This window comes from Microcaecilia unicolor, chromosome 6 (genome assembly GCF_901765095.1).
Source record: "Microcaecilia unicolor chromosome 6, aMicUni1.1, whole genome shotgun sequence".
NCBI classification, from domain to species: Eukaryota; Metazoa; Chordata; class Amphibia; order Gymnophiona; family Siphonopidae; genus Microcaecilia; species Microcaecilia unicolor.
Window position 1 is genome coordinate 57,122,819 of NC_044036.1, and position 22,620 is coordinate 57,145,438.

Here is a 22,620-nt window from a genome sequence, read left to right on the forward strand (position 1 = left end):
CATTGAGCCACCTCTTTCTCCATTGTATAGGAAAACCCCTAGCAGCAGTTCCATGAGACTGCCACTAGGGGTCATTGTACCATTTGGATTATGGTGCCAACCTAATGGTAGCAGAGGAGCCTGCCAGGTTTTCAGGATATCCACAATAAATATTCAGGAGACAGATTTGCATACAGTGAAAGCAGTGCATGCAAATCTCTCACATGAATATTTATTTTGGATATCCTGAAAACCTGACTGCCTGGGGTGCCTCCAGGACCAGGTTTGGGAACCACTGGGTTAGTACATGGGGACCCTAAGTAACTTTTTTTCTCTCTTTTTTTTTTTGTTTGTTAATTGGTTAGTTTTTACCTAATACTATTAACTACCATATAGTGTGATGTAATCTGAAAGCACTAATAACCTTCCCTGGAACATTGTTTCGTACTCTTCTGCAATTTCTATGTAGCTTCTCAACTTTTCTGTCGGCCTTTTTTTCATACGACCACACCTCTGCCCTACATCTAGTGACTGAACCATAAAATACTAAATGGTGACAGAAAGCAATTCAATTGCCATTTATCCAAGGACAGAACAGGTTTTAAATACAGCACAAATGTGTTAAAGTTCAATCCATATATTATGTTAAAAGTGCAGTTAGCTCTTCCAACAAACTTTTATATTAATAACCAGTCAATGGACTCGAATGTGTTTGAACACATATATTAGCAGCTTCTTTCTTAGATTATAGTGGCAATTGTAGTCCAAGTTCCTAATGCATTCCTCCTTTCTGTTATATTGCTGTGACCTTTAACTTGACAGTGTGTACCCTGATGTGACCCAATGTAACTGGATATAATGTGTCTGAAAATAAATGCTTAAGTGAGACATTTTCAGGTCACGTACTGAGTATCCATTTGTATGTGAACTGCCAGAAGTGAGGCAGAGGATATCATGTTCTCGGGTGCATCTACAACTAGTGACACCATAATTTAGAAATAATGTGAAGTATTTTCATTTCTGGATAGTTTTCTTGTGCCCGGTTATCCAGATGCTTGAAGGAGCTTTGGAAAGAGGGAGCCAGGCTGAGCTGAAATCCCGATACACTCCTTCATGTGCTTAGCTAGTTGCTACACAGTATGTAGGCCAACTTGCTATGGTGCTCTGTTTCGCCGTTAACACACATTAATGACAATTTTTAGCATATGTTAATGGGAAAACATTAGTGCTGGCATTAAGGGAACGAAAGGCATGGTAAGAATCAAGCCTTATCATTACACAACATAATAACACAGATTAAAATAATATATGTTCTTATTGCATGTTAAGAACAACAGAAACTGAAACGACTTTATAATGAGTTTGTCCGGTGAGCATACTCAATCTTTTCCTTTGCCCCCACCTTCTGACTGCTATAAAAGTACAGCTTGAGCTCTACATTCCTTTCCAGTGCTGTGAGGAAATGGGACAGTGCAGGACCCAGGAGCACTGACTGTTCCCTCTAAGCTGAGCGGGAGTCCTCCAACTATATTTCTACCAGTAGGGGGAGGTGTTTCAATATTGTGTTTTCAATCTCTAGGGCAGGCAGTTTCCCTGGGGTCCTGCAGAAATTGCCTGTCTCTTGTTATTGAAAATGTGATAGTGAAACAGCACCCCCCACTGGCAGGACTGTAGATGGAAAACTCATGCTCAGCTTAGAGGGAATAGTGCCCAGGAGAAAAGGTTTACAGCAGATGAGGAAGCAGAGTGCAGGGCCAGTACAAGAGCATTAGGTGCCCCTAATGAATCTTCAATTTTTTGCCCCTTCAATTAACTTTCAAGATCCCAGGCCATACGCTCGAGATTTTGATGATTAAAATCAAAATAAGATTATAACATTACATTAATAGTCATGAACTACACTTTCACAAAAACATCATAGAACTCAATATCTCCTATATTAAATTAGCTCAGAGTGCCCTTTGTTGAATAGTATATAGCATGAATTTTTCCCGGTTCCTAACTTTGAGTGCCATTTACCGAATCTGGCCCCAAATCTTCAGACTGCTAGAGTTGTCTAGTTAAATGTTGCCAAAATTCATGCTTAACAGCGAACTTAAAAACCTACCTCAAGAAAGCTTCCAATTGCCCATTTCTAATTAACTAAAGGAGCCCTTTTTCTAAACTGTGTTAAGTGCTAATCCATACTTAACGTGAGAAAAAGACTTACCGTAAAGTGTGTTAGTGTTTCGCAGTAATTTGCCTGTCATGCAAATCATGTGTTTGTTTTATTAAACATTTTTCAGGAGGGGACATGTCATGGATGGGGAATGGAAGTGTTATCTAGCTAGTACATTCACATTAGCGCTCGCTAACTGGATAACATGGACTTTACATGAGAGCATTTAGCACCAATTAAACACAAGGTAGTAAGTGCTCCCATGTTTTGTTTTGTTTTCCAAGTCCCATGTGTAGTTAATCTGGGCTTAATGCGCAGAAAGTCCCACGTTAACATATGCTAAACCCAGATTTTGCCATGGCTTAGAAAATGGGCCCCTAATTGTGTATGCTTTGTGATTTTATATAGAGAAATTTAGTTGGTCAAAGTGGATCATTTTTAACTGCTTAGACTTATCCTGCTTTCATACCTCCCTGTTTACAAAGCCGTGCTGCATTATCGCATCGGCAGCCACTAGCATGGTTTTGTAAACAGGAGAATAGTTAGATAAATAAATCTTTTGAAAATCTACTCCTATGACTTTAGTGTACATGCAAAAACAGGGGTCAGATGATGTAAATAAGAGAATTCAATATGCAAACTAAACTTTAGTGGGTGCAAGGCAATATTGTGTATGTATTTTATTTTATTTTGATTTTTTCCGGGAAGTTGTCATTTTTTTAGATGAACATTGCCATTATATTCTCTGTGCTATCTAACCTGGAGTAAAATGGAATGGTTATCACAGGTAATTTCAATCCTTCTCCCTCCCAATTTAGAGTGGCTTCTCAATACAGCAGAACCCCCCACACATGTAGGGCATATTTCTATAAAGTATACACTAAACTTTATGCCTTGATTAGCATTTAAAGCATATAAGCACATAATCTATGTGTGCACATACACATTTAAATGCCAAAATTATGTTGTAAATATGCATATATCTTACATAGCAATCATTAGCACAATTCTGAATCTGGCACAGGAACTGGCAGGAGTAAGCAGAGATCATTCCTGCCTTGACTCCACTAGACCCCCTGATGCTAGCCAGATGGACTGGGGGGGGGGGGGATATGGGGTGGGTGAAAATTGGATGAAGGGGACCCATCAAGGGCCTCAAAGTTGGGGGTCAATGGAGAATTTGGAGTTTATGGAGACCAATGGGGATGGACTCAGATTTAGGGAGGCCAGCAAGGGGGGCCTCAGAGTTGGGGATGAACCTTAGGTGGAAGAATTACTACTTCTTTCCTATGAAGAGAGGCTGAGAAGGCTAGGGCTTTTCAGCTTGGAGAAGAGATGGCTGAGGGGAGATATGATAGAAGTGTATAAAATAATGAGTGGAATGGATCGGGTGGATGTGAAGCGACTGTTCACGCTATCCAAAAATACTAGGACTAGAGGGCATGAGTTGAAGCTACAGTGTGGTAAATTTAAAACGAATCGGAGAAAATTTTTCTTCACCCAACGTGTAATTAGACTCTGGAATTCATTGCCGGAGAACGTGGTACGGGCGGTTAGCTTGACGGAGTTTAAAAAGGGGTTAGATAGATTCCTAAAGGACAAGTCCATAGACCGCTATTAAATGGACTTGGAAAAATTCCGCATTTTTAGGTATAACTTGTCTGGAATGTTTTTACGTTTGGGGAGCGTGCCAGGTGCCCTTGACCTGGATTGGCCACTGTCGGTGACAGGATGCTGGGCTAGATGGACCTTTGGTCTTTCCCAGTATGGCACTACTTATGTACTTATGTACTTATGTACTTATGTACCACCAGCCCTTTAAGAAGCAGCCCAGGAGCATTAGATCATGGCTTTCTGGTCCAATGCTTCTGGGATGGAGATATAACACTGCTAGTGAAGTTGATCCCAAGTAGCATTATTTTTGTATTGTGGGAGTGACTAATCTACAGCATTGAGCTATAGCAAGTTTGTCACTCCTGTGGTAAATTGAGGTATGGTATAAGCCTGAGTTTTATCATACTTTAATAACTACCCCCTTAACCAGGCAAGAAAGGGGCTTCTACTTGGTTTAATCCTGTTGAGTGCCTCAAGAGGAGATATTCAGCGGCACTTAACCGAGTAGTGCCACTGAATACCCACTATGACTGTTTTGGCTTCCCAAGGGCAGAGTCAGGGCAGTCCTGGAAATTATCCAGGCACCAACAATATTCATAGCTGGTGTCTGCATAGCTAATAAGGCAAGCAGGACCTAACATTCCCTTTCTAGCTATGTGGGTATAGCACTAAATATCAGCCGTACATATATAACAACTTCTGGGTATCACCACAGACTTGAATGTCTAGTGCCAGTATCTGGACATGACCTGGTACTGGTTATCCAAGTCATAGACAGTGATGATCAGTGGTTTAAAAAAAAACAATCACTGCTGCTAGCTGAATATTAACCTGGTCAATTTTTAGTAGATTGATTCAACATATGGTTTGTCAACAGTTGAACAATGTTATTCATATACTGCCTTTCTGCGGTACAACCAAAGCAGTTTACATTTATTATATGCACAGGGTTGGCCGCACAGGGCCCTGCGATCCACCAAGTCAGCACCTCTGTTTCCCTCCCCTTCACCACCACCACCAGGTCTGGCATCTTATCCCTCTCTCAAACACTCCTATCTGTAGTCCAGCATCTGCCCTCTCTCTGAATTCCCCCCCCCCCCCACAATGATCTGGCATCTCCCTTTTTCTCTGATTCTCCACCCCCCCCCCCCCATACACACACACACATACATTGTACCTTAAATGGTGTCTCTTCCTGAATCCATAGCTCACTAGTGGCAGCAGTAATTTGCCTGAATAGCCAGGGACTTGTCCTAGAATCTTCTCCGTGGCATCCCACTTCCTCTGATATAACTTCCTGTTTCTGCAGGGGCAAGACACCACAGAAGGAAGTCTGTGCGATGGGGCCACTGAGAGACACAGCCAGGTCCAGGGCAGGACTGGGCCACTGCATGTGCACACACCCTGTGCCCTCCCTACCTGGGCCACTGCCACACTGCCCCCTGCCACCCCCGCACCTTTCTGTGTGATCCCTCGATCTGTTCTCTCCTGTGTTGCTCCTGTCCATGTTGAGAGTCAGGATGTGGATAATTCTATTAACGCAATATTGTGTTAATACAATCATCTGGGTCCTGGGTGGCAGGTAGGAGCATGAGAGGACAGACCCGGAAGAAGGCAGGAAGAAGCTTGCTGACACCAGGCCCAGGGAATTTTGCCCCCCACCCCCATCTCAGTGACCCTGGTCTGCAACAGGTGAATTGCTGCTGCCACTGGTGAACAGTAGACTGAAGGAGAGACACAGTTTAAGGTACAACGTGGAGAGGATGTCAGAGAGAGGAGGAGATGCTAGAGCATTTGTGGAGAGGAGGAATTCAGAGAGAGGTGCAGATGCTGGACTATTGTGAGGCTGATTGCTCATTTGAAATCTTAAGTCAGGAGGGCCCACCACATTTGTCTGCACAGGGCCCTGCATTTGCTAAGGCCAGGTCTATATATGCATGTACTTTCTTTGTCCCTAGTGGACTCACAATATGTTTCTTGTACCTGGGGCAATTCAAGGTTAAGGGATCCTTTTACAAAGTGACAGTAGGCCCAACGTGGGCTTACTGCTTGCTAAAAGGGAAGAACTGCTGGGCTTCCTCAGCATGCTTCATATCTGGTTCTACAAAATTATTTTTATTTTTGTAGCATTGGTGAGTACCTGGCGGCAATTGGGCACTTCCACACGCTGCTCAGTAACTGCTGGGTTAGCACAGGAGCCCTTAGGGCGATAAGTGATCTCCCCCGAAATGGCTACATGGCAAGTGCTGCACTTGCTGCATGGACATTTCCTGAAAAAAACCAAAGACCTGCCTTTTACCCGCTGCGGTATAAGGGGACCTTGGTGCATGCCAAAAACACATCCTGATGCCAGTGCAGGGCCCCTTTTGTTGCAGCTTCATAATAGGGGCCCTAAGTGACTTGCCTAAGATCATAAGGAGCCACAGAGGGAATTAAACCCAGTTTCTCAAGTTCTCAGCCGCCTTTACTAACTATTAGACTACTCCTCTGTCCCTGGGGTAATTAGGAGAGATCATTTTACCCCTGTCTTGAAGGGCTTGCTTTGGTTACATTTTAAAGTGTCATGTTATAGCTTTTAAAATTTTACATACTCTTATGGTTGTTCAGTTACAATATTCTATTCAAGGTCAAGAATTACATTCTGTCCAGCAATTTCTTTTAATGCTGCCACCAACAATATGTTTTTCTTATGTAGCCTCACAAATGTGGAATTTGCTACTTCTTCTCCTTTGCCAAGAGTCACTGTAGCTCTGTAAACTTTTGAAATTTTTATTTGGGAAACTTTCAATTTGTTTTGTAATAGTGACTAAATTGTATTTTTGTCAGTTGAGTGATTATGAGTGTCATTTTAGAAAGAATGTTTAAATTGGAAATCAGACATCCAGATTCAGGAATCTGAAGTTCCACTAGTATTTTAGAACAGGATCTGTTGACTAGAGCCTGTTCCAAAATGCATAGTGAAATGGATGTCTATGGCCAGCTACATGAGTAGAACTGTCCATTTTAGAAAACAAAAATCCAAAATATGGATGGCCACAAAGCAGGCACATAGATATCCATTTCACAGCATGTTGTAAAATAGCTTAGGTGACATCTTGGATCATGGTGCCTCTGCCTTCTAGAGATGCTGAAAGGCAGAGGTGCCATCTTTGATCCTGGCACTGTCCAGGGAAGCAGCAGACAGAGACCCAGAACCACTGTAACTGACTATCTACATCCAGAGTAGGTCATGGGTGGTGAGTGGTGAATGGGGGAGGGGGGGGAGTTGAATGATGGTAGGGTTTGGAAGTGCTACACCTCTTTTGTTCAGTGTCAAGGAGGAGCAGATTGCAATTGAGAGAGGTGAGAAAGGAAGGGGAATCAGAAATGGAGGGAGATTGGGAGGGGGATAAGAACTTGAATGGGGTCAGGAAATGGATCAGAACACATGTGAGGGGGGTCAGAATGGGGATTGGAACACATGGGTGATAGGGAGGGGGTCAGAACTGTTGTTGGGGGTAGGGAGGGGATTCAAGTATTTGTGTTGGGGAAGGGGGTGTGACAGGACTTTGGACCTGCTGGGAGGGATATGGGTTTGGGGGTGCATCACCATAATGTGTAGGGTTTTGGGAGCTCCACCTGCCCTGTGCTATACATGCAGGGCACATGTTGGGCACTATTCCTATATTTGCCACAAAGGCTTTGCATTTACTCTGTTTTATGATGTGCAGGTAACACAGGGTAAGTTGAAACAGTTACTTATCCTTCCAGCCCCTGGACATCCTAAGTAGCTGGTCTAACTCTCAATGTTGACCTTTATGGACATAGACTTTCTTTCTTTTACTGTAATGGGGAATGAAAGACCATTTTTATAGCCCACCCAAGTCCCACCCAAAAACACCCAGACCATGCCCCCTTGCCAGATTCATATTCTTCAGTTTTAGAAATTCATACCCTGGTTTTGTAAAACATGAACAGTGCTTCTAAAATATGTTCTATATTAAGTATATAACAGTGTAAACCTCTTAGAACTGCATGATGAGCAATCAATCATCATCATCATCATTTTAATTATTATCACCATCAAAAAGTGAAATAACAGAATTGCAATTGAGTTTGCATTTTCTCAAGCTTTCCAAGACTGCAAATAGCTGGTCTTGGTACAGCTCCATGCCATAGATCCGATCTCTGCCTCAGAAATAAAGAATGAGTGCTAGTTTTATCTTTAGTCCCTTCTTTTATAGCAACTTCAATAATTGAAACCATCTGAATTTGGGTGGTGTGGAATCCTGCCTTACCCTCTGCCTAGAATGCCCCCCTAGGGAACACTTTAGAACACCACATGCTTTCAGAGCACTCAGTCTGTTAGTTAATTGTCCTTCCCTAGGGCTATATTACTTCTCTTAATTGCTAGCTCCTTGTTTTGTTCTGCTTCAGGGAAAAGGTTTTCCTGTACCCTCCAGCTGATGTACCTGTCATTCAAGATTCTGTCACAGTAGGTATAATAAATAGTAAGGAAAACATTTTCCGATACCAGACTCTTTCTTCATCCTACTTGGATTTTTATCAAGGGTTCTTGGTATTCACCCAAGAAGTTAACAGTTCAACAGAGAAAGGTAAAACACCTGCACGCTTATAAGATTGCACACCATACTCTCTGGTCAATATTCAAAAGCATTTATGTAGTTTGCATTGGATACTGACCACGTAAGTGTTTTGTTTTTAAGATTTTCCAGTAATGAATGGATACATTTTGTTCATATAGGAATTGATATTCAGCTGGTGGCTCTCAGTATTTTGCTGACTGCTGCTGACAATATGCCTGGAAATTCAATGCCGGCTCATGTCCGAGATTTGGCATTGAATTTCTAGATTTGCAGAGTTGTCTAAAGCATAGCTGGATGCATGAGAAATTCAGCATTTAACTGGCTATAGGACTGAGTTTTATGTGATCCTATTTATGCAGTGACCTTGGTTGGTTGCGTACGGAATATTGGCAGTTAACTAGCCAAGTGCTGACTCTGCCCCTGGTTCACCCCAAAATAGTTGGTTTTATGTTTGGCACTAACCGGGCATTTTCAGCAGTACTATGACTGCTGAAAATGACTGGTTAGCCTGGAACAAACAATGTAACCAGCCAGGAGCCATTTATGACCAGTTAAACCACTTTGAATATCGACTCCCATAAAAGAATATATAGCCAAAATGTATTCTTTTAAGTTGAGGAGGGGTCAGAAGTGTTTCACAGGTGGGGCCAAAGTTATACAGATAGCAGCAATGTTTCATACACAATCAGGATGACTATGGGGGAAATGCTATAAATGACGCCCTACGTTTGGTGCTAGGAACCTCTGTGCTCTCAAAGGGTGCTCTGAGTGGAGCGTCTTTTACAGATACTAAATTGGCATGGATCTTTTGGTGCCACACATACACCAATAAAAACTTGGGTGTAAATGCTGGCATACAACTAATGGCAGTTGGGTACTTAAATTACCCTATTCTATAGCATCACTCCTAATTTCTGGGAACACCCTTGACCCACACATGTCCCTCCCATGGTCACGCTACCTTTTGAGTTGCTCACTATACAATTTAGGTGCACATTTTATAGATTAGAGCAAATTAACACCAATTATTGATTGTTAATGGCTCATTAACTAATTAGTTTGTGTGTGCATATATTTTTATGTTTATCAGTTTCTTGATATATTATCCTTCTGTAGTACAACCAACGCTGTTTACATATCATATACAGATACCTTTTAAGTGTCCCATATAAACAGCAGCCTTAACTTTAAGTGGATAATTTATGTAATTAAAGTTAGGACTATACATTCAGGGGTTGAACTTCAATCTGCTTAATGATATCCGGTTGTTTATACAGTTTTATTTATTTATTTATTTATTTATTTATTTATTTATTTATTTATTGCATTTGTATCCCACATTTCTCACCTTTTTGCGGGTTCAGTGTGGCTTACAATATGAGTTAAATGATGGAAATACAATTTATTACAGATTGGTTATGGATTACATTGTGCAGAGTTATGCGAGACAATCGAGGTGTTGTTAAGGAATGTAACAATGGAACACAAACATTGAAACGTTGGAAGGAGACAATGGGAGCTTAGAGGGCTATAATAAGGCATGAAGACATATGGTATATATCTTTCTGTGAGTAAAAGTATGAGTGATGTGATATTACGGGAATGAGAGTTCAGAAGTGGATGTAAGATACATTAATGAACAGTAAGTATGGACTTTATGTGTTTTGGTTCTTTCCGTAAATTTTTTCAAAAAGATGGGTCTTCAATAATCTGCGGAAGGAAGCTTGCTCGTGGATCATTCTTAAGTTGCGCGGCAGTGTATTCCAAAACTGCGTGCTCATATGAGAAAAGGTTGGCGCGTGTAGCGCCTTGTATTTCAAGCCCTTGCAAAAGGTTAAGGAAGGTTCGGGATGATCTTTTGGCGTTTCTAGGTGGTAAGTCTATTAACTCAGACATGTAGGCTGGGGCTTCGCCGTGAATGATTTTGTGGACTAATGTGCATACTTTAAAAGTGACGTGTTCCTTGTGTGGAAGCCAGTGCAGTTTATCTCGTAATGGTTTTGCACTTTCATATTTTGGCTTTCCAAAGATGAGTCTGGCTGCCGTATTCTGGGCTGTTTGAAGTTTCCTCAGTGTTTGCTCTTTGCAACCTGCGTATAGTGAGTTGCAGTAATCCAGATGGCTGAGTACGAGGGATTGCACTAGGCTGCGAAAGACGGATCTTGGGAAGTATGGTCTTATCCTTTTCAGTTTCCACATGCTGTAAAACATCTTTTTAGTTGTGTTGTTAGCGTGAGTTTCAAGCGCCAGGTGGCGGTCGATAGTGATTCCAAGGATTTTAGCGTTTCTGAGATTTGAAGGTTTAGGTTTGGTGTGTTTATAGTGGTGAATTCCTTTGTGTTGTATTGGGAGGTGAGTATCAGGCATTGAGTTTTTTTCTGCATTTAATTTCAGACGAAATGCATCTGCCCATGTGTTCATGATGTGTAGGCTTTGATTGATTTCGTTGAAGATTTCGTTAATGTCTTGTTTGAAGGGGATGTATATTGTCACATCATCAGCGTATATATATGGGTTGAGGTTATGGTTTGATAGGAGTTTTGCCAGAGGGATCATCATTAGGTTGAAAATGGTTGGTGGGAGAGGTGATCCTTGTGGTACTCCACATTCAGGTGTCCATGCCTTAGACGTGGTCGAATTTGATGTGACTTGATACGAACGTTGGGTTAGGAACCCTTCGAACCAATTCAGGACATTTCTTCCAATGCCAAAGTATTCGAGTATGTGTAATAGGATTCCGTGGTCAACCATATCGAAAGGCACGTGACATGTCAAATTGTTGGAGGAGTATATTGTTGCCAGTCACAATTATTTGTTTAAATCTAGTCATAAGGGTGACTAATACTGTTTATGTGCTATGATTTGATCGGAATCCTGATTGGGCATCATGCAGTATTGAGTGTTTGTTTAAATAGTTTGTGAGTTTGGTTACCATTCCTTTGGTTATTTTGGTTATTAGTGGTATGGATGCTACTGGCCTGTAGTTGGTTATTTCACTCATGCTTTTCATTGTATCTTTAGGAATTGGGGTGAGTAAGATTTTTCCTTTTTCTTTTGGGAAAAGTTCGTTTTGTAGCATGAAGTTCACATGGTTCATTAGGTCTATTATGAATTGTTGAGCAGATTTCATGATGTTATTTGGGCACGTGTCTAGTTTGCAGTGGGATTTGGCATATCTTTTGAGAGTTTCAGAGATTAGGTCTTCTGATAGTATTTCGAATTCGGTCCATGTTCTGTCTGCAGGGTATGTTCCTTCTTCTGGATCTAGACAATCTAAAAGTGTGGCGTACTCAATAGGGCTAGCAGGTATTTTGAGTCGTAGTTGTATAATTTTCTCCTTGAAGTATTTCGCAAGGTTGTCCACATCTGGTACATCTTTGCCATTGTTTGTAACTGGTGTGGCGTCTAACAGTTTGTTCACAAGGTTGAAGAGTTTATGTGTGTCTTTGTAGTTTGGTCCTATTATTGTTTTGTAATATAGTCTTTTGGTCTGTTTTATGGTGCATTTGTATTTTCTCCAAAGTAGTTTCCATGCGTTTAGTGTTTGTTCGTCTCTCTTTTTGTTCCATTCTCGTTCTAGTTTCCTGACTTGTGTTTTGAGTTTTTTCAGCTCTTCGGTGAACCATGGATTTGTTTTTTTCCTGTGTGATGTTCTGGTTTGGATTGGGGCGATTTTGTCTAATGATGTTGTACATAGATCGTCCCATTCTTGGAGGAATTGGATGGTGTCGGCGTTTGTTGACCATTCGTTCTGGTAGATCTGTTGCCAGAATATTGTGGGGTCTATTTTTCCTCTCATTGTGTATGTTGTTCGCTCCTGTTTATTGATTGTGTTTATGTGTGTTTTTCGCCAGCAGAGAGAGACATTTGCTTTTGACTTCTCCAGATAACATATACACATAAGAAAAACATCATTGCTTCTAGCCAAAAATAGGATTTACTGTGAATAGTGGAGGAGTGGCCTAGTGGTTAGGGTGGTGGACTTTGGTCCTGGGGAACTGAGGAACTGAGTTTGATTCCCACTTCAGGCACAGGCAGCTCCTTGTGACTCTGGGCAAGTCACTTAACCCTCCATTGCCCCATGTAATCTGCATTGAGCCTGCCATGAGTGGGAAAGCGCGGGGTACAAATGTAACAAAAAAAAAATACCAATGTGAGAAGACTAATGATATAAGTAAACAATGTAAAAAAAACAACAACATAAAAACCAGCACCTTGATATTCAGCCATGGCAGTCAGTGTTTGGTTTAAACACCAGTCATCGTGATTAAATTATACACAGTTATTCAGTGGCAATATCCAGTGCTGAGTATCTGGGTGTGATGGGCTCTGACGGAGTGGATGGTATAGGGAAGAACACTCCCTCACTGATGATACAGTTCAGCCACCTTGAAGCAGGCGACACTAGTCTGCTAAGGTTGATACTGAGTCAGATGGGCGGGGCTCAGATTAGGCTGAAGCTACAAGCCCTAAGGCTGAAGGGAAGCCCCAATACAGATGTTTCCAGGAGGGAGGTCCAGCGAGGTGAGGACTCAAATGCAAGCTGAGCTGCAGTACCTGAGGAGACAACCTGGGAAATGGTGTGGCTCAGGCTTCAATAGTATCAGAGTTGAGTGGGATCATTGGCAAGGTAGGAGCTACCTTGAGTTACATTCAGAAAATACTTGTTGCTGCGAACGTCTAGTAGCGCTACAGAAATAATAAGTAGTAGTAGTAGTAGTAGTAATAGCCCTGATTAGAGACTGGACTTGTGCTGGATGAAAGCCTGTGAAGTAACAGAGGGTACATGTCATGTCAAATAATAAAATATTACCCTTTTTCTTGCAAACCCTGTATGTCTGACTGAGTTTGTGCCCAATCCAAGCCACGCCCTTGATCACATTACCACATATGCTGCTACTGGGTGGGCCTGAAACCCAAAGTGGGTGGGCCTGGGCCCACCCAAGCCCACCCTTGGCTACTCCACTGCTTTGACTTCTCTTCTCACATTTCTGCCTTGGGAGTAGGAATACGACGTCTTCCTAGCTCCGAGTTTCCGACCTTGAATCTGCTGTCCAGGAGCGTTTGGCAAATCTCCATTGTTGTGGAGACAACTTATTTAGTGACAAGGTTGAGGAAATGGCCGACCTAATTTAAAAGCATGCAGATACTAATAAAACTTTATCCAGGCCATTGCCTTCAGCTGCCTCTTCGTCTTCTAGAAGATTTGTGGAAGGATTTTGGTGCTCTAATTATTATAAGGTGTCATTATATATCTAAGTGTCATTATACTCCTACTCCTCTTCCACCTCACAGGACTACAGCCCAGTGCTCACATCCACGGTAGCTATAGGGACAGAAGTCACAGACTCCTTGTTGATCTAAACAACAACCTAGGTTTTAATTTCATCCTAGAGAGCATTGCCTCCGTCCAGTTGTTCGAGCCAAACTTACCGCTAGGAGGCAAACTGATCCTATTTCAACAGAGGTGGCCGCTCATATTCTCTGGAAATTAGATGCTACATATCATCCAGCACAGTTATGCTCTATGTTGGGAAAAAAGACCTCCCGACCATCCACAAAGAGATAATCTCATTTCAACCACCTCCAAATGATAATACTTCGAGAGGAGAATGCAATAGAATCAAGTCTTTGCTGAAAGCCCACCTCTTCAGTGCTGCTTTCGGCACCTAACTCTTACCTTTCAGGAAATCCAGACTGCCCAATTTGACGGCCCCTATCGGACTGACTGTTCATTTGTCCTTTAGATTGTAAGCTCTCTGAGCAGGGATTGTCTTTCTATGTTAAATTGTACAGCGCTGCGTAACCCTAGCAGCGCTTTAGAAATGTCAAGTAGTAATAGTAGTAGCAGTTTGATCCCCAAAACACACAAACACAGTACCACCAACCTCAACAGCTACACCAACAATGGACAACACACTAAGGCCCAGATGCACTAAACTTTAACGACCCTTTAACAACCCTTTAATGACCCTTTAACGAAGAAATTTTCAACCGTAGCATGCATTAAAGGCCATTTTCCGACGACGCTAGCAGCTAACGAAAACGGAATGCAAATGAGTCACTTCCAGTTGTAATGTGGAGAATTCGGAATGCACTAACCATACCGACGATTGCACCGAATCAGTTACCGCAATATATTTAACGTGAAGTCAGTCCTGTCATTAAGGCTTGAGCTGTCATACAGACACAGGTCCCCCGCTTCTCCCTGCAGCATAAAAATCCAAGCTGGCACGTTTGAAAATATAAATAACCAACACAAACATGTGGCTCCCCGCTTCCCCCTGCTTAAAATATAAAATCAAACCAAAAATAAAAAAAACAATCGGGAGGGGACAAAGGCGCTCGTCAGGAGCATCCTGTATGGAGGGCCTTGCTCCCCCCTGAGGTTGCCGCTGCTCCCCGCTTCCCCCTGTATTAAATAAAAAGTCAAAACAAAAATCAAAAGTTTAGAAGCCTCGGCCCCCCCTCCCTTCCTGTCTCTCTCTTTCTCCTTCTCCCACAGCTCCGCCTCCTGCCATCCTCTGCCCCCGTTCTCCGCCCCCCTGAGGTCATCGCCGCCGCTCCCCCCCCTCCACCAGACCCCCCCTCCATCTTACCGGGCCCGCGCAGCGCCTCTCACCTCTGTGTGAAGGCGCTGCACAGGCAAGAAGATCATCTGATCGCTGCGAGTCTTCAGGAGGATGTCTCTCCTTCCCTGACCTGGGCCCGCCCCTTCTGACGTAGGATGGTTGTTTTTTCAATGTCTTTACAAGTGAAGTATTGAGAGTGTAGGTGGAATTCAGAGCTGGTCTCCAATGAAGTTTGGATAGCTAGAAATTCATACCCCAACAATTATGCTAAAGTTGAATGGTTCCTGACGAAGCCCTGAGGTGGGCGAAACGATCTGGGCCCTGTTGAAAATCACCAGTTTGAAGTGTGGGGCATTCAGCCAGCAATGAGACAGCTAAGTTTGTTTATTTAAGTAATGCTGCTGCTTGGAGTTTTTTTGTGCTCAGTTATGTTTTGAAATATTGGTTTCATTGTGAATCAATTCTATTGACAAGATATGGGAAAATATACCCCATGAAAGAGATAAGATCACAGGCACACAAATCTTATATAGATATCAGTGTCTTGATGGTCAGACCTTGGCAGTGACCTTGGTTTCTGAGAGTATTTCCCATTTGTCATTTATTAGTGTGTATTCACTACATTTGACCCTTTGAGATTGGGTTTGGTTGATTTTCACCCTCTGCATCCCCAGCCCTCTTCTATTCTGGCACCTAGGAGCTCGACACTCTCCTCCCCCCCCCCCCCCCCCCCCACTTTGCACAGTACCTCTCACCACTTTCTGCTTATTGTGACTGTGCTGCTGACCCTGAGCCACAGATTTTTGCACTAGAGCCTGCTGACTTTTCTGCAGTGCCATCTCTGACAACCCTTAATCTTCTCTATCTCGTTTTCTCTTTATTGAAAGAAACTATGCCGTCAATGCCTCAGACAGCCATGAAGGTCCTTTAACTCTGATTTCAAGGGTGGATGAGAAGCCCTGAGGCCCAACACAGGGCGGCACAATTAAGCTCCCTCTCCCCACAAGAGTCCAACATATGCCCTGCTGAAAGACTGACTCCTGCAGCAATCCACCAATGACTAATACCACACTAGACGCTCAACCAGCTCTCTGAATTCCAGACCTTACTGCACAGGGCAGGTAATACCATCTCCTGCTGCCACCGTGCAATTAAATAACATAGAAACATGATGACAGATAAAGGCCAAATGGCCCATCCAGTCTGTCCATCCTCTGTAATCCCCTAATTCTTCCTTTTTCCTAAGGGATCCCATGTGCTTATCCCACACCTTCTTTAATTCTGACACAGTCCTTGACTCCATGACCATCACCAGGAGGCCATTCCATGCTTCCACCACCCTTTCCATGAAATAATGTTTTCTTAGATTCCTCCTAAGCCTATTCCCTTTTAACTTCATCGTATGCCCCCTCATTCCAGAGTTTTCCTTCAGGTGAAAAACGCTCACTTCCTGTACATTTATGCCCTTGAGATATTTAGACGTCTCTATCATATCTCCTCTCTCTCTCCTCTCTTCCAGCGTATACATGTTGAGGTTCATAAGCCTGTCCCTATATTTTTTGTGTTCAAGACCATTTACCAATTTTGTAGTTGCCCTCTGGACCAACTCCATCCTGTTTATATCTTTCCGTAGGTGCGGTCTCCAGAACTGCACACAGTTCTCTAAATGGGGCCTCACCAGAGACTTATACAAGGGCACTATCACCTCTTTTTTCCTGCTGGTCATCCCTCTCTTTATGCACCCAAGCATCCTTCTGGCTTTGACCGTCACTTTTCCTACCTGTTTGGAAGCTTTAAGGTCATCAGACACAATCACCCCTAAGTCCCGCTCTTCTTTTGTACACAGAAGCACTTTACCCTCCCTCGGATTCTTGTGACCCAAGTGCATGACCCTGCATTTTTTAGCATTAAATCTTAGTTGCCAAATATCGGCATGAGCTTTCAATAATTTGAGCTTTCAATAATATTGCTAATGCTAAAACTACTAAACCATCTATTTTAATCCTGTTATTCCTCACATCACCTCACACACTCTTCCCCATCACCCAACAAACATCCCAAGTCCTCTGAAACCTCCCACTTGCAAGCTGTACTCACCCTTCACACTCCCAGCCTTTCAGCATCCCCCAAACCTTCTCATGGCACTTTCTACCTGGATACCTTATTCCTGTTGCCCAAATTAAATCTATATCACCCAAAACTCACCCTTAACCTTTCACACCACTCTATCAATTAATTTCCCCCATTACTCTATCATCTCTAACTCCCTAACCCCCCCCCCCCCCCAACAAACACACACATATACACACATTTCTACCCTTTTATGTTTGATGTGGCTCTGCCAAGATTGAAAGGTCTCTGCTTAATTCAGGGGTCTTCTGAAACCACATTAAAATGTTATGGAACGTTTGCTGTAACTAGGGTTTGAAAGCTCTTATGAGTAACTTTAGAATAAAACAAATATAATAGTTGAAAGCTCCACCAGAATGAAGACCAATATGCTAGTCATATCAGAAGGTCACCTGATAGCAACTACATAATTGAACCACTTACAGAAGTCCTTGAATTTTTGTTTTGTTTTGTTTTGTAAATAGTTTGTATTGAGATCTAGAGGAGAATGCATTTTATCCTTCTGCTCAAAAGGCACTCTGTTCTGTAATAGTGCGATCTGAAGAACAATTCAACTTCTTTTCTATTTTTCATCCAGCACAAGTAGTTATTTTGAACTATTCCAGCATTGATACGTTAAAAAAGCATGCAAAATCTTTATTCCCTTAAATGGATGATTTTTCTGAATCACTCTGCTTCACATCCTAACTCATTTCTCTAACTTACTAAGCTCAAACCCAGTTAATCTATCTATACTATTCTTTCTTCTTTTAAATCAATTGGCTTACCCATCAGCTGCCTACAAGGGCAATTTTATATGTGCTCCACATATCAAGCAGGTTTCCTTCCTAATTCTACAAAAGCCACTAAAAGTTGTGTGCACAAATTTATTTGTGCGTGCAATTTAATTGAATAATGAGCTAATTAGCACCAATAATTGGTTTGGTAACAACCAATTAGCACTAATTTGATTTAATTAGAATTTATGTGCATAAATTTTCACATGAGTTCTAAAAGGAGGCATGGAAAAGGGAGGGTCATGAGTAGCACAGGCACGTTCCTAACATTTACTACTTGCGTTGTTATAGAATGAGCAGGAATGCATGCCTAATTTAAGCGCGCACATTTGCAAGTTAGGCACGATTCCCAGGTGTAAGCACTATTCTATAAACCATGCCTAACTTTAAGTGTGGTTTACAGAATAGTGCTTTTTCTGAGCTGATTTTTTTCAGCACCATATATAGAGTTCACCCCTTTATATGTAGAAACAAGCACTTATAAAACTTACATGTTGGGTAGGGAAGAGAGGAGATAGGTGGTGTATCACTGGTTTGCAATGGTTGTTAGATTGGGAGGAATTCTACTATTGTTGGGTTTGTAATGCTCAAGAGATTTCTACTCTCCCTCCGGTGAGGTTGGGTGTCGAGGTGGGAACATTCAGTAAATCACAAAGCTTCTGAGATGATGACACAATTGAGACTTAATGAGTAATCCTCCTCAGGGGATGGTTTGTTTCCTTTCCTAGAATGTGGGGGGCATAACATCACCCTTGAAGCACTCTAAAATTCTCGCGACATTGCAACGCCACAGGACTGATGTGATTTGTCTCCAGGAGATGCAACTTTCCTCCGCTGAACATCAAAAGTTAGTTAGGCAGTGGGTTGGAGAGGTGTATGAGTCCTCTTCAGTTGGGAAGCGTGGAGGGGTAGCCATATTGATACGCAGATCCTTCTCATGTACCAGTAAATTACTTTTTTCATGACAATGAGGGTCGCTATGTAGGGGTCCATCTAAATATACAAGGCAAAGAACTGGTGCTGGTGGGAGTATAAAGCCAGTCACCCAGCAAAACAAACTTTTTTTGATGCTTGCTCTGACTTTGCTCCAAGCTTTTGGACATCCCTTCATAATAATGGGAGATATGAATACTGTGATGAACACCTCAATAGATAGATCCGAAGCATCTAGGACAGGGGCAGGAAACTCTCCTGAGATGTTGGCAAAATGTAGTCAATCATTGGCTGTAGTGGATACTTGGCGGGTTTTACACCCGGATAAAAGACACTATTTGCATACCTCCCGGGCTCATAATTCTCGCTCAAGATTAGATTACATTTTTGTGAGCAGCTCTTTTTTTCATTATCCAGCTTATTTTCGAAAGAGAAAAACGCCTATATTTCGACCCAAATCGGGAGATGGGCGTTTTTCTTGCAAAGGCGCCCAAATCGGTATAATCAAAAGCCGATTTTGGACGTTTCCAACTGCACTCCGTCATGGAAACAAATAAAGTTGACAGGGCCTGTCGGAGGCATGGTGGAGGCGGAACTGGGGCGTGGTTATCAGCCGAGGAGAGATGGGCGTCTTTAGCTGATAATCGAAAAATCACTTTTTTTGGACTGTTTTTTTTCACGAACAAGTCCCAAAAAAGTGCCCGAACTGCCCAGATGACCACTGGAGGGAATCGAGGATGACCTCCCCGGACTCCCCCAGTGGTCACTAACCCCCTCCCACCAAAACAAAATACACTTAAAAATCTTTTTTTCCAGCCTCTATGCCAGCCTCAAATGCCGTACCCACCTCCATGACAGCAGAATATGTTCGATCCTGTCACAGCCTTTCCCTGGGTCAGATGTGGCTCTCGGGTGCAGTACAGGGTCACATCAGCATTGCATTGTGGTGGGTGTAGGGTATTGGGCTCCGTGATTTCATTAGCTTGTGTTACAGTCTCACGATGTTGGTAGTTGGTAGGCTCTTCTCCCATGGTGCTTTTCCTCCTGCCTACTGGGTCAGAGTGTGCCCTGTTGTGTTTCCTGTTGTAGTCCATGCGATAGTGGCCATTTTTGTAAGCCAGTTTTAGATCCCTTCCATGTGTTAGCCACGTTAGAGAACTTAGTTCTTACCTGGAATATGGCTGAAAGAGGGCATTGCACATCATTCTGCCAGCTCTAACCTGCTAATCTCACTACCAGGGAGACTCGTTGCCAGTGGTGGGGCACAACCTCTGATCTGCAGTTAACTGTGAGTAAAGGCGGTTATTCCAATAAAGGACGTGTTCGGAGACATTAGTCTTCAGGTGTCAACTGGTGTGCCGATGTTATACAGCAGTAACAAGTCCTAGAGGCCTGCATGTATGCAGGTCCCTGGAGCACTTTTAGTGGGTACCGCAGTGCACTTCAGCCAGGTGGACCCAGGCCCATCCTCCCCACCTGTAACACTTGTGCTGGTAAATGGGAGGCCTCCAAAACCCACTGTACCCACATGTAGGTGCCCCCTTCACCCCTAAGAGCTATAGTAGTGTTGTACATTTGTGGATAGTGGGTTTTGGGGGAGGGGGTTGGGAGCTCAGCACCCGTGGTAAGGGAGCTATGCATGTTGGAGCTTTTTCTGAAGTCCACCGCACTGACCTAGGGTGCCCAGTTGGTGTCCTGGCATATCAGGGGGTCAGTGTACTACAAATCCTGGCCCCTCCCACGATCAAATGGCTCGGATTAGGACGTTTTTGAGCTGGGCATTTTTAGTTTCCATTATCGCTAAAAAAAACAAACGCCCAACTCAAAAACGGCCATTTTTTCGAAAATACGGTTCGGCCCGCCCCTTCACGGACCCGTTCTCGGAGATAAACGCCCATGGAGATAGGCGTTTGCGTTCGATTATGCCCCTCCACGTCTCCTCTGTGGTCATTGGCCCAGAGGAGATTTCGAACCATGCTATAGTCTGGCTGGATTTGGAGTTAGACCCTTATTTCCAGCAGTGGGCACAATGGTGTTTCCTGGCCTATCTTTATTTGTCATCCGGTTTTTGCTGCATACTTGCATAAACAATGGGATGAATTTGCAGACCACAACAACAGACCACAACAAGCAGCATATGGACACTCCTGCGCTGTTTTGGCCTTCAGCCAAAGTGGTTATGCGAGGAGCTGTAGTCACATATGTAAGTGCCAGGAATAAATGAATAGCACAAGGAATTTTAGTGTTAGAGTGCAATTGAGAACTGAAAAGCACAAATGTATAGTGAATCCAGCAGCTTTTGAAATTTTAGCAGCCACCAGAGCTGCGCTAAATGCTTTCCTGCATGAGCATACTTCCCGCATGACAACATATCATAAATACATATTGGGCCACTTATTAACTCAGGTGACAAAGACTTGACAGGGATCTAAATTTATTCCTGTTATCCGAGACTCGAGAGGGTTCATGCACACTAAGATGAGGGATATAACACAAGTTTCTTTTGCTCATTTTCGTGATCTATACAATGATCCTGCAAGGGGTATACGATGGAAGATTTAGACTTTGAATTAATGGCAAGTGCATGGTCAGCAGACTTATCTATTGAGTTAACTGGATCCCAGCTGTGCGCCTCTTTAACTCATTCACAGCGTCACTTCAGTAGTACTATTTTATGGGCATTACAATATAAATTTGCATTACGCTTACATATTTCACCTGCAAGAGCAAGACATTGGGACAGTATGACAAAGGGGGCCTACCTCTGATGCAGCCTACTCATGGCCACCCTTGGACACATGTTTTGGAGCTGTTCAATGGTGCATTATTTTTGGAGACAAATTTTAAGACAGACAGCAGCGCAGTGGGGCAGAGAGCTATATATGCATCATCTGTGGCTATTTGCAAATTAGGGACTGTTTAAGCCGATCCCATGGGGGTTACAGGGATTTCTGGGCCGGTTGGTGGTGATGGGACAGCGGATGATATTGATACACTAGACATCACTTACTCTGCTGACCCTGGAATTGTGGAGATCACAAATAATTTATTTACTTTCAATGGGAAGATTAGGAATTACAGACATTGCCTCTATGCAGGTGTGGGGGGGGGGGGCATTTTCAGAGGGTTTGGGAGCAGTTTTGGGCAACACTCCAGCCAGCAGCTCATAACAGAATTCTGAACTGATACACCAAGTAACTTGTTCTGGAGAAGGGAAGGGAAGGGTTTGGAGTAGGGGGGACAGGGAAGTTAAAGGATATTATTATTGATATGTTCCTTATTGACAAAAGATTGATGTTATGGATATCTTGATTTTTATTGAGAATGCAGTCAAAATTGTAACAACAAAGATTTCACCATAAAACTGTACACGGATATGCAGTAATCAACATTTATATGTCGATTACATGTCTAAATGTTTAGAATAATGGAATCAATGCATGTATTTGTGCATATGCGTGAGTAACTGCCAACATCTTTACAAAGCATTATTCTGCAAATACTCGCTTGACTTACTTTGAGGTGATTTCTTTTTGGGGGGGGGGGAGCAGGGCCGCCGAGAGGGGGGCCAAGGGGGACAAAATTCCCCGGGCCCAGGCCTCCAAGGGGGGCCTGGCGCTGGGGTCAGGCCACTGGCGCTGCAGTTCCCGGTCTCACCTGCCTGCCTCCTCAGCTCCAGGCCCCCTGCATTCAAAGCGGCAGTCACAGATCGCCTCCCTTCCGGCCTTCCCTCTCTGTGTCCCGCCCTCGCAGAAACCGGAAGTTACATCACACAAGGGCATGACACAGGGAGGGAAGGCCAGAAAAGAGGCAATCTGCGACTGCTGCCTTGAATGCGGGGGCCCAGAGCCGTGGAGGCAGGCAGGTGAGAC